The following is a 12853-nucleotide window of genomic DNA, read 5'->3' as shown; positions in this document are numbered from 1 at the left end:
AAACTTTGCCCCTTCCATTCTTGATGATGCATAAATGGTGGCACTCTACTTCAACATGTACTTCAGACTTGCACAACCATTAGATACCAGTTCATTTGCCTCACATTTCAATTCAGTAAAGGGAGCTGACTGGATTAATTCATGCATGGTAGAAGTATTTTGGTCACACCCCATTGTCCTCTGTTAGTGTAATTGCAAATACATCTACCAGTGCTAGTCTCTGAAAGCTGGACTGAAGTGGCCACTTCATGGCAGACACTGTTTTCAGGAATGTTAGCACATCCTCTCATTCCCAGATGCTTTCATGAATATATTGGAAAGCCCCTCAATGAATGTACCAAGGAGAATATATTTCCAATGGATGCAGACTGTCAGCATAGGTGACCAGTCAGTCAGTACTAATTCTTTTTTGAACCTGGAACTCAGCCTGATAGACTACCCAGTTCTCCACACTGGGTCGAAGTGATGACACATGACTGTTTCCATGTGTTAAGGGCTAGATTATCTACGCTGTGGACAAGACACTGCACATCCTTTTCCTTAGTCCACTTATTTCAAGAAGCATCCTGTCTGAAACATTTTATGAACTGGTTCACCTCCTTGAAAACTGGAGCTGTGGTCTACTTGGCTTTACTCTTTCATAATACTGAAGTATCTATGAGAAAAAATGATCAATACCATTTGTACCAGATTAAAACCATTAACTGGGAATTTAACACTCGAATAATGGATCGGTTCTTGGTTCAATATTCTTGGGCAATGAGCTACTTAAGAAGGCTCATCACACAATCCTATATCACTCCGTGTGTTTCAAGCTGTCATTGATATGGTGGGAATCTATCCATCCTGAAAAGTACTTCACTCCATATGTCACAGTCTTAACTTGTGAGTGCTCTTTGCCTCATCTGCCAGGTTTACAGCTCTGACTTCTGGAAATCATCAGTTAGTGACATATCTAGCCTTACTCCATTTGTTACTGTCTTGACCAGAGATGGGGTTGTTGTGTTCTGACTGGTTACAGCCTAGAAGAATGATAGAGTTTCAAAGTTTCAATATGCCATTTCATTCTAATAAACCTTTGTCTTCTGCACCAGCTTAGAAACTTCAAATTATGTCAATATAATGTTGATACTAGGAGTCCAATCCCAAGACCTGCTAAAAAATTATCAGTATTCATATTTTTTTATGTATTGTAGAAATTGTTGTTTTTGATTACTTATCTTTTTCCTAATGTATTTTATACTGACCATTACACTGAAATAAGATTTAAAGAAACCATAGAAACATATCTGTGTTTTTCATGGTTCATTACAATATAATGGTTCTTAAACTGAAGGAATAAAATTATACAGGGTGGCCCGTAAGTCCCTATCCATCCATATATCTTATGTATCCAATGTATCTGTGTGGTGTCCCTCATTCTCACTGCATAATATATCCACGTACTTGTCACAATATGTTCTTTAAGTGTAAATGGGCATATGTCAGCCATATTTCTCTGAAAAAAAAAAAAATTTATAATACATGCGTAATTGAATATAACATAATAACATATGGATGGGTAGGGACTTATGGGCCACCCTGTAGTAGTTATATTAAATTGGGTGCAAATAATTACTAAAAAGTGAACAACATGTTTGATTGTATTGTGACATACACGTGACCTTCAGGTAAGTAATGAATTAATAGTATCCAGTTTTTCAAACTTGCATAAATATTTGTTTTACTATAACTTATTCATCAGAGGGTTCACATCATAACACCTGCAGATTTGCGTGTACTCAAAGCTACAAAAGATATATCATGAACAGAGCAAAACTCAGATGTAAAAATTCTGGTAATGCCCATAACACCCTGATCAAGTTTTTAAAGACATTTTTTTTTATTCGTGTCTGGATCGTCCTTTGCTACAACAACACCTTATTTAATCGAAGTCCATTTATCTAAGAATATATATTAATTCATGACCATAGAAACAAAATTACGGCTTATCTCATGATTGGTCAGTTGGATTGAGATTTGGTGTTTTTGATAAGTTAAATGTATCTGAAGTCAAGTTGATGAGTTTTGAAAAAGATTTGGATTATGCAAGCATCTTGTATTATTATAACATTAGCTTGAAGGAAGACTTGTTCGTCAATGTTAACATCCAATGAGGTGACCAAGTTTTTAACGTTTACCTACACTTTTTTCACATACACATAAGAGATCAATGACTTTCGGTGATGTCCCTGGGATTGTTATTTAATGTCTTTTGTTAATTTATATGCAGTACAAACATATATTGGACAGGGAGATAAAACTTGTTTAGTTGAAGGGAAGATTTCAATCACTTTTGTCAAACTCAAAACAATTTATTGCTTTCCTAGCTTAGATAATGTTTGTTTGTTTGTTCTAGAGCAAAGCCAAATTGGGAGATCTGCTGCATCCACTGTGCCAGTTTTGGCATTATAAGTCTGTAAACTTACCACAATCTGACTGGAGGGACATCTAACTTAGATGCTTTATACAAATGTAATGTATTTATATTTCTTGTGCTGCAAAAAGTCTGTATTAGATCAACACAGACCATGGAAAATCTTCATCAACATTCGATTTTCAGAAACACAAACCATGAAAGATCTTCATCAACCTTCAGTTCCAGCAACACAGACCTGAAAGGTTTTCATCAACATTCAGTTTTCAGCAACACAGACCAAGGAAGATCTTCGACAACATTCGGTTTCAGCAACACAGACCATGGAAGATCTTCATCCACATTTGGTTTTCAGTAACACAGACCATGGAAGATCTTCATCAACCTTCAGTTCCAGCAACACAGACCTGAAAGGTTTTCATCAACATTCAGTTTTCAGCAACACAGATAATGGAATGTCTTCATTAGCATTTGGTTTCAGTATCACAGACCATGAAAGATCTTCATCAACATTCGGTTTCAGCAACAGAGACCATGGAAGATCTTCAACATTCAGTTTCAGCAACACAAACCATGGAATATTTTCGTCAACATTCGGTTTCAGTATCGCTTGCCATGGAAGATCGTCATCAACATTCGGTTTCAGCAACACAGATCGTGGAAGATCTTCATCAACATTTGGTTTCAGCAACACAGACCATGGAAGATCTTCATCAACATTTGGTTTCAGTAACATAAACCATGAAAGATCTTCGTCATAATTCCATTTGTGTAACACATACCATGGAAGATCTTCATCAACATTCGGTTTCAGCAACACAGACCATGGAAGATCTTCATCAACAATCGGTTTCAGCAACACAGACCATGGAAGATCTTCATCAACAATCGGTTTCAGCAACACAGACCAAGGAAGATCTTCATCAACATTTGGTTTCAGCAACACAGACCATGGAAGATCTTCATCAACATTTGGTTTCAGCAACACAGACCATGGAAGATCTTCGTCAACAATCAGTTTCAGTAACACAGACCATGGAAGATCTTCATCAACATTTGGTTTCAGCAACACAGACCATGGAAGATCTTCATCAACATTCGGTTTCAGCAACACAGACCAAGGAAGATCTTCATCAACATTTGGTTTCAGCAACACAGACCATGGAAGATCTTCATCAACATTTGGTTTTCAGCAACACAGACCATGGAAGATCTTCATCAACATTTGGTTTCAGCAACACAGACCATGAAAAGTCTTCATCAACTTCCAGTTTTAGTAACACAGACCATGAAAGGTTTTACTCAATATTCGGTTTCAACAACATAGACCATGGTAGATCTTCATCAACATTAGGTTTCAGCAAGAGACCATGGAAGATCTTCGTCAACAATCGGTTTCATTAACACAGACCATGGAATATCTTTATCAACATTCGATTTTAGCAACACAAACCATAAAACGCCTTCGTCAACATTCGGTTTCAGAATACAAACCATGAAAGGTCCTCCTCAACATTCGGGCTTCAGCAACATAGACCGTGGAAGATCTTCATCAACACTCGATTTCAGCAACACAGACCATGAAAAGTCTTCATCAACTTTCGGTTTTAGTAACATCATGAAAGGTCTTCCTCAACATTCGGTTTCAACAACATAGACCATGGTAAATCTTCATCAACATTAGGTTTCAGCAAGAGACCATGGAAGATCTTTGTCAACAATCGGTTTCATTAACACAGACCATGGAATATCTTTATCAACATTCGATTTTAGCAACACAAACCATAAAACGCCTTCGTCAACATTCGGTTTCAGAATACAAACCATGAAAGGTCCTCCTCAACATTCGGGCTTCAGCAACATAGACCGTGGAAGATCTTCATCAACACTCGGTTTCAGCAACACAGACCATGAAAAGTCTTCATCAACTTTCGGTTTTAGTAACACCATGAAAGGTCTTCCTCAACATTCGGTTTCAGCAATACAGACCATGGAAGATCTCCATCAACAGTTGTTTTTTTTTAGTAACACAGCCCATGGAAGGTGATTTTAAAGGTGATTCAGAGAGAATGACATTATCTGAAAATAAAACTCCTTTCGTTGTAGCTAGTAAAGTAAAAAAGTATGAAACAGAAACTGAATGGGACATTGTACATCCTGAGAAACAATGATAACATTAGTAAATAAATAAAATTCTTTCTACTTGCCCACAATGTAAGTCTGAAATTTATAATGATATATACGGTGGGCACAATTCTGATATCCGATTGTGTACCTTTGTATATAAGAACAATCAGAACTTCAACTTTCCACGTTATAGCCAGTGTCTGCACGAAGGGCGAAATTCTGGCGGTGTAACTACTAGATTGTCATGTAAGACATATTTTTCACAACACGAATACAACGTAACAATTTTCAAAATTTATATTTTGAGCAATGTTTACAGAGGCTTATCTGATTTTGAGTTAAAAACAACAACAACGTAATTATAATACAAATTGATCATTTTGTTATCTTTGGTTCATAACACGAACATATACTGAAACATGTTTTATAGAACATTATGTATCACTGTTTTTTGTAATACGACATTTGTTTTTGTCCTTTAAAAATTTGTTCATTTTGTTTTTAGCACAAAAGAGCACAATGTGCTGTTGTGTTCTGTTCACCGCAGCGAGTCAAACCTGGAATTTTAATGTTGTATGTCCGTAAAATTATCGCTCACTCACTGGAAACAACTTATAAAACAAATAATATCATGCAATATCCTCAATATTGCAGCTGTGAAGAAACATAACGAATCGCGAGGAATTACTTTAAAACTAAAAAAACGTCACCAATGGAACAAGCAAGATTTTATTTACACCCAAAGCAACACATACAATAAATAACACTTTTATTCTTAAATACTTTCAGTAAGGTTACGGTTATCAAACATCAGTCATTGTAAATGTTAATAGCCTATAATATTACATAAGTTTAATTAATAATTACCTATCATTGTCTTTTACAATCTGTAACTAATAATAATTAATTAATTATAAATAAAAATACAGTGGACTCCAGAGTATCTTTCGAAAATTTTTATTCCACAACGTTTCGGCTTTATGACTTTACCAGCAGTATAAATTTTTATGTAACGAACGTTATCGCTCAAATGAATATTGGTGTATTTGTGTTGCGTATTAGTCCTGGGTGACCATATCGACAACTAATCGAGACAACAATTCTATTGTTTATTTGAATTTATTACATAGCATCTATGAAGCCGAAAACATTGTACTATTAGTAGGTACAACTCACATATATTTTTCTTTATAAACAAAATTGTTTTTTATTTGTTTAGCTCAAAAGTACAAATGAGATATAAGATCTGTACAAGCAGGTATTGAACCTATAATTTTAACGTTATAGACTTAAGAGCTCACTTCCATGGAACTGTTAAACACGAAGTAAATATTTCACTTTTTGTTTTCACATATGAGTTTCAATATATATTATGTATAATTTAATTTTAAAATCATCAAGTTTAATTTAAAATGCTTATGTTAAATACTTTTCATTCCAATATCTTCATTTAATTAAATTATGTAAAAGTCTGACTAAACATATATCAGCGACTTCACTATTTATAAAATATCTGGATGTAATATGTGTATGTGTATATATATATATATTATTAACTCCACCGGCGCAGAGACAAAGGAGGAAGAAATAAATCTGCCTATAAGAGTAGAAAATTTTTATCACGTGCCTTTTGTTATCCAATCAAGTACAAGCTTCCGGCGTGAACCATTTACAGTCGCTCTTCTCCCTGGTTGTATGTGACAAGCATAGAAAAACTTTCCATCAACAGCCGCCATATTAGTTTGTTTCGGGAATATTCAGCGATAGATGTAGAGAAGTCTTTCGTATTTACCAATTGTTTTTTAAATATCAACCATAGCTAGAGTTTAGATATCTAGTTATAAGGAGAGTTTACTGTAAGAAAATGTACTTTATTTTGAACGGATTAAATCGTGTTTAAAGTTTCTAATGTAGTCCCTGGTACGTGAAGTCTAAAGATAAGCGTCTTTCGATGCCACATTGCCAGTCAACATAAGCAGAGCCATACCGTACACAGGATCTACAAGCCGAAACGCTGTGGCTAGTTTGGATTTGATGGAGGCGGGGGCTGATCGAGATGCGTTAAAGACAATCACGACGTCAAATCGACATAAAATGGCCTGAAATCGGACATGTGCACAGCACAGTCTGCATTTCCATGTATTGTAACGCTCCTTGAATTTTTGACATTTAATTATCAAACAGTGAACGACATTTGACAAAGATTAAAATATTTAATGTGCCAGACAAACTTATTCAACCAGGTTAATGCAAGAACCTGGCATAACTGATATTGATAACAAGCGTATTAACAACGTTAGCTTTATGCACAGGTTATTTAGTTCATAGTTGTTAAGCTACGAAGATACCTTTAAACTGAGCAAAATGGCTGATCTTGTAGACGGAAGGCCACCAAATAAACGGCAAAAATTATCTGAACCAACGCTGTCAACATCGGATGGCACAGGTAAGCAAGGCTTACGACTGAATACTATATGGCATGATTGTTAGTTACAGTATTTTAATTACGGTCTTTGCTCGTCAGTTTTCAATTTGTGGGATATAAGTTTGAATTAAATTACAAACAGTTTGGATTGAGTTATTCTGACGTAGGGTTAATTTGGTGTGATAAGCTGTTTATTCATGTAATTAAAAGATTTATTATCGAAACTGAAAGCTTGATAGCTCCTATACATGTGTAAGTTTATTTAAGGAAGTTTCAACCATTTATGCAACTGTTTAGGTTTGAACAGGTGGATGAACCTAACACTATCAATATTGGATTTAGGTTTCGATTATGAACTAAATGTCTTGTATAATATTTTAACCAACTATATTCATCACCAACATGGCTGCTGTAGTGAGATTATAAATGTTATAATTTTAGTATGATAAGACATCCTAAAAATGTATGCTGCCTTACTGTTACATAAAAATATAAACACTGGTTGAGTATACATTTGATAGGGGCTTAACACAATTATTTTTAATTTCTCTCTTGCTATGTCTGTAGTTTCCTGTCATAACATTTTGCATAAACTGAAACTTGTAATTCTGTGCTTGCATATTTATTTTTAATTATTTGTTATTACTTATTTTGAATTATTCAAATAGAAATAAATTTTGTCAGGCTTTAGTAACAGGAACCACAATTTTATAGTGAAGTTGGAAAGCCCTAGGATTTTACAAAAATTGAAGAAAACACATTAAAAATAAACATTAGAAAGAAACAGCAGTAGTTTCTCATTTCAAATAACACTTTGTTGGATTATTCAAAATATAGTAAAGAGTTTACAATGTTACACAGCCCATCAATGTATAGAGAAAGGACAATTTTATGTTGTATTATTAAAACGGTAGAAGATATAAGGGGACAACAGACTTGATTATTGTTAAAATTGATTTTGTATTCAGTGTTCACACTACTGATAGAACTTACATAATCCTGCAATATATATTGAAGTTATTTAACTTTTTACTGTAATAACATTTACTATAGAATACTGAATGTTGTAATAGTTACTAATATAATGGTATGTTCTGTATTAAACAAATTTAATATTTTTCTTTCAGTCTGACACACAGTCTAGATTAATTATGTTTTTTTGTAGTATTAAGAATTAATGAAACAATTAAAGTTCATTAGAAATATTTTATTAATTTAGATATTCAACGTAACACTCATGTGAGGAAAAATGTAACTAAACTACACAAAATGTACTAAACATTTTCGGAGTACTGTCTGTTCCAGGGTGGAAAATTATGATTTATTGTATGTTACTTTCTAGTTTGTAAAGCTTTGAACTTTTGTTTAACAAGCTTCTGTTTTATTTTGTTTTTATTGAGTAAGAATGTATTTCATATTCTTTAAAATGTGTCATTTCGTAATTTATCGGTTGTGATGGTCAAACACCAATAAATCATACAAACGTAGCAGAGCTCAATTTGTAAATCACCAATGGCCTCACCCTTCAAAATGGCTTAAATATTACCTTTATCATGTGTCGTGGAATATCTTGAAATTATTTTGGGGTAATATCAATTTGAACCTGCTGGTTATGATTTTATCTGTGAGTAAGAAGACATTGTCTTTATGTTGTTTGAATACAGTAGACTTAAAGCTGTATTCCTTGTTATAAAAAGGATTTCTGTCATCTGGCTGGTTTGTCATTGTGCTCTACTGTTTCATGTACTTAGTTGTTATTGTATTGTTACAGAAGTATTCCTGGAGGTTTCTAGTGTCACTAAAAATCAGTCTGTATCAAACTTTACAAACGTGAATAATTTTTACACAACACTGTTGTATTGTATACATGTAAAAACGGCTCGTTTGGGTTGAGAAAATATTTTACATAGAGAAGCGAACAACGTTTCGACCTTCTTCGGTCATCATCAGGTTCACGTTGTTCGCTCCTCTACGTAAAATATTTTCTCAACCCAAATGAGCTGTTTTTACATATATATTTCTCTACAAGCGGGTTTTCTCGACATCACTGACTGTTGTATTCTTGATTGAAGAGCATTTTGTTCATGAAATAAATAATCCATTTTATTAAAATATCAAACATATGAAAAGTTTTAGTAAAATATTCTTAAAATACTTAGTTGTTTGTTAAATAATATGGGTTGGGAACAGGGTAATTGTTCAGACACAGACTTCTATCACAATGGTTGTTAAGTAGCAGTGCTTACGGATAAATATTCTTTTTTTATGAGAGATGGGTAGGTTCCAAAAAAAGATTTTGTGGTCCCTCTGGCTTAGACCAGAAATTAAGTACCCTCAACTTTTCTCCATATATTATTACAGATAATTTACAAAAACAAACATTGTTTGTTTATTATTATTATTATTTTGTATGTGTAATTCTGATTTTTTTTATTTTTGTCATGATATATACTTTCTAGACTTTGGACTGATCTCTGAAAGTGTAATTTATGTAATTATAAAATATATATACTTTGAATATTTTCTTATTCCCTGGCTTATTCTGACCTGTTATGGATTCTTTGTTTATCTCAAACATACCAGAATATTTGTGTAATCTAGGAGACTGGCTTTCTAGTTTTCTATTTGTACCACGTAATGGGAAGGTGAACTGAATAAAATAATACATAATAAGATGTGGTGTTAAAATTAAGTGTGAAGAAAATGTTACCTTAGTCCTTATGTGATGTGAAATTTACGAGTTATACTTCACCAACTTAACACAGTAACAGTTGTTGTAAAGCACTTTGTTGATGTTAATTGACTTAACCACCACTGTATCACATCCTAGTCAGTCTGCTGTTTGGCAGAAAAGCAGTGGACACAGCAGGTATAGTAAGGTTGGCATGACGCATCAGGTATAGTAAGGTTGACATGACGCATCAGGTATAGTAAGGTTGACATGACGCATCAGGTATAGTAAGGTTGACAAGATGCATCAGGTATAGTAAGGTTGACATGATGCATCAGGTATAGTAAGGTTGACAAGACACATCAGGTATAGTGAGGTTGACAAGACACATCAGGTATAGTGAGGTTGACAAGACGCATCAGGTATAGTGAGGTTGACAAGATGCATCAGGTATAGTAAGGTTGACATGACGCATCAGGTATAGTAAGGTTGACATGACGCATCAGGTATAGTAAGGTTGACAAGACACATCAGGTATAGTGAGGTTGACATGATGCATCAGGTATAGTAAGGCTGACATGACGCATCAGGTATAGTAAGGCTTGACATGACGCGCATCAGACATGACGACGCATCAGGTATAGTAAGGTTGGCATAGCGACCATCAGGTATAGTAAGGCCGACATGGCATGACGATCAGGCATATCAGGTATAGTGAGGCTGGCATGACGCATCAGGTATAGTGAGGTTGACAAGATGCATCAGGTATAGTAAGGTTGACAAGATGCATCAGGTATAGTAAGGTTGACAAGACACATCAGGTATAGTAAGGTTGACATGATGCATCAGGTATAGTAAGGTTGACAAGACACATCAGGTATAGTGAGGTTGACAAGATGCATCAGGTATAGTAAGGTTGGCATGACGCATCAGGTATAGTGAGGTTGACATGACGCATCAGGTATAGTAAGGTTGACAAGACGCGTCAGGTATAGTAAGGTTGGCATGACGCATCAGGTATAGTAAGGTTGACAAGACGCATCAGGTATAGTAAGGTTGACAAGACGCATCAGGTATAGTGAGGTTGACATGACGCATCAGGTATAGTGAGGTTGGCATGACGCATCAGGTATAGTAAGGTTGACATGATGCATCAGGTATAGTGAGGTTGACAAGATGCATCAGGTATAGTGAGGTTGACATGACGCGTCAGGTATAGTGAGGTTGACATGACGCATCAGGTATAGTGAGGTTGACAAGACGCATCAGGTATAGTGAGGTTGGCATGACATTATACATTCTTTGCTTTTATTTAGAATTTCTTTTCAGAGATCTTATCTAATCCATTATAAGTTTCGTGCAGCCTGAAATATGTTTACTTGTATGCCATGCAACGTAATGACAATCATTGGCACAAGGTGAAAGACCAATATTTTGAACAGGACCTTCACTTACTGAGCTATTGCTGAGACTTTTTTATCAAATAACTCTAAATCCCAATGAGTTAAATGTTCAGAAATTACTTTTGAGAGTTTATCATTTACATATTGGTCTCGTAAGATACTGTTTGATATACGTTTTAGGACAAGTGAGCATTTAGGAGCTTTTTAAAAGGAATATATTTTTTGTAAGGTGGTACTTACCCCAAAAATGTAAACAGTTGCCAAACATATTTGAAAGTTGTACTGATGACTGTTTTATTATAACCATGAGTTCTTTCTGGTACTGATGACTGTTTTATTATAACCATGAGTTCTTTCTAGTACTGATGACTGTTTTATTATAACCATGAGTTCTTTCTAGTATATCTTACCTTGTATTGAATCACAGTGTTTGATTTTTCTGTACATTATTTTAAAGGTTATAGTTGCATATTGAGAGTATCTGTAAACAGTTTTCTTAACCTGCATTTTATGAAGCAGAAAATAAAACATATCACTTGTTCATATTCTCTGGAAAAACCCAACTATCTTGCACTGAAATATACATATGGCCATATTACTTGTTCATATTCTCTGGAAGAACCCAACTATCTTGCACTGAAATATACGTACGGCCATATTACTGGTTCATATTCATTAGAAGAACCCAACTGTTGCACTGGAAGACCTGTCAGGTATTGAGGTGGACATACAAGCATCACTGGTTTGTGTTCATTAGAAGATCAGGCTATTGCGTTTATAGCTTCACAGTTGCAAATTAAAAAAATTATAACTTTAACACACTTGTGTTGCACTATATGTTATCACATTGTCACAACTTTCTAGTTTAAGAAATTCACATTTGTAGTGCAACATGTACATGGAAGATGTAATTTTATCTTCAGTTTCAAATTTGGGCTGGATAAGATGGAGCTTTGATGCTGTTGTAACAAACTTCTTTCTTCTGCAAATTCTTTTTTATGATTATTTAGCAAAATAAGTGTTGTCTGCGAGATGTATTTATGAAATTATTTCTTTAATATTCTGTAGGCTACTTTCACTTGTACGTCTTGATCACAATTCGTACTAAAATATCTCTTGAAACTTCCTACTATAATGAAAACAACAATTTTGAACACTGTTACAGTAACACTTGACTTGGCTAGAAACTGTAACTAACAAACACTCCCTGACATTGACTGGTTCAGTTAACTCCAACGTTAACTTTTAATATTCAAACATATGTAAAGTGTTGGGTTTCTGTCTCCAACTTTGCTGAACTTTCATGACGAGTTCATTACATCAAGGTGATGATCCAAAGATTACAAATAATTTTTGTTCTGATAATAAACAGATCTAGATATGTAAGCCCGATTAAAAACTCTGTTCAAAGGTTCACTCGTTTTGTTCAAGGTTTAACTTCTCTATAGTATGAAAATGTTGGTTTACAGTCAGATTAGTAAGGCTATCATTAAAAATTTTAAGTGTTTAGTTTATAAGTAAAATTACTTAGAATTGAAGGAAACCAATGAGATTTACAATTTACCGAATTCAACATTCTAGTAATTTTAGGTTTACATCCTTCTAAGAAGTAATGCTGAATTTTACTTAAAATTAAACCTGGCAAAATTGTAAGAGTCATCTGTCCCCATAACGAATGTTTTTATTTTAATATTTTATGAGAATATATCAAAATGGATCTTAGTTTTTAAGGCAAAAATCCAAAAATATTCAGTTGTAGTAAGTCATGTTCAAACTTTTACATTGAAGTTATGGTAATAACCAGTCATGTT

General features: G+C 34.3%; 1 protein-coding gene across 1 annotated transcript in view; it reads left to right on the top strand.

The window, feature by feature from the left end:
* Nucleotides 1-6245: 6245 nt before the first annotated feature.
* Nucleotides 6246-12853, top strand: part of LOC143227935 (uncharacterized) — a 52891-nt gene continuing 46283 nt past the window's right edge. Inside the window, exon 1 of the mRNA XM_076459290.1 lies at nt 6246-6989. The gene's annotated coding sequence lies outside the window, so the exon portion shown is untranslated. The remainder of the gene's footprint in view (nt 6990-12853) is intronic.

This window comes from Tachypleus tridentatus, chromosome 10, assembly GCF_004210375.1.
Source record: "Tachypleus tridentatus isolate NWPU-2018 chromosome 10, ASM421037v1, whole genome shotgun sequence".
NCBI classification, from domain to species: Eukaryota; Metazoa; Arthropoda; class Merostomata; order Xiphosura; family Limulidae; genus Tachypleus; species Tachypleus tridentatus.
Note: the sequence above shows the minus strand (reverse complement) of the source record. Positions and strands in the feature narration are given on the sequence as shown.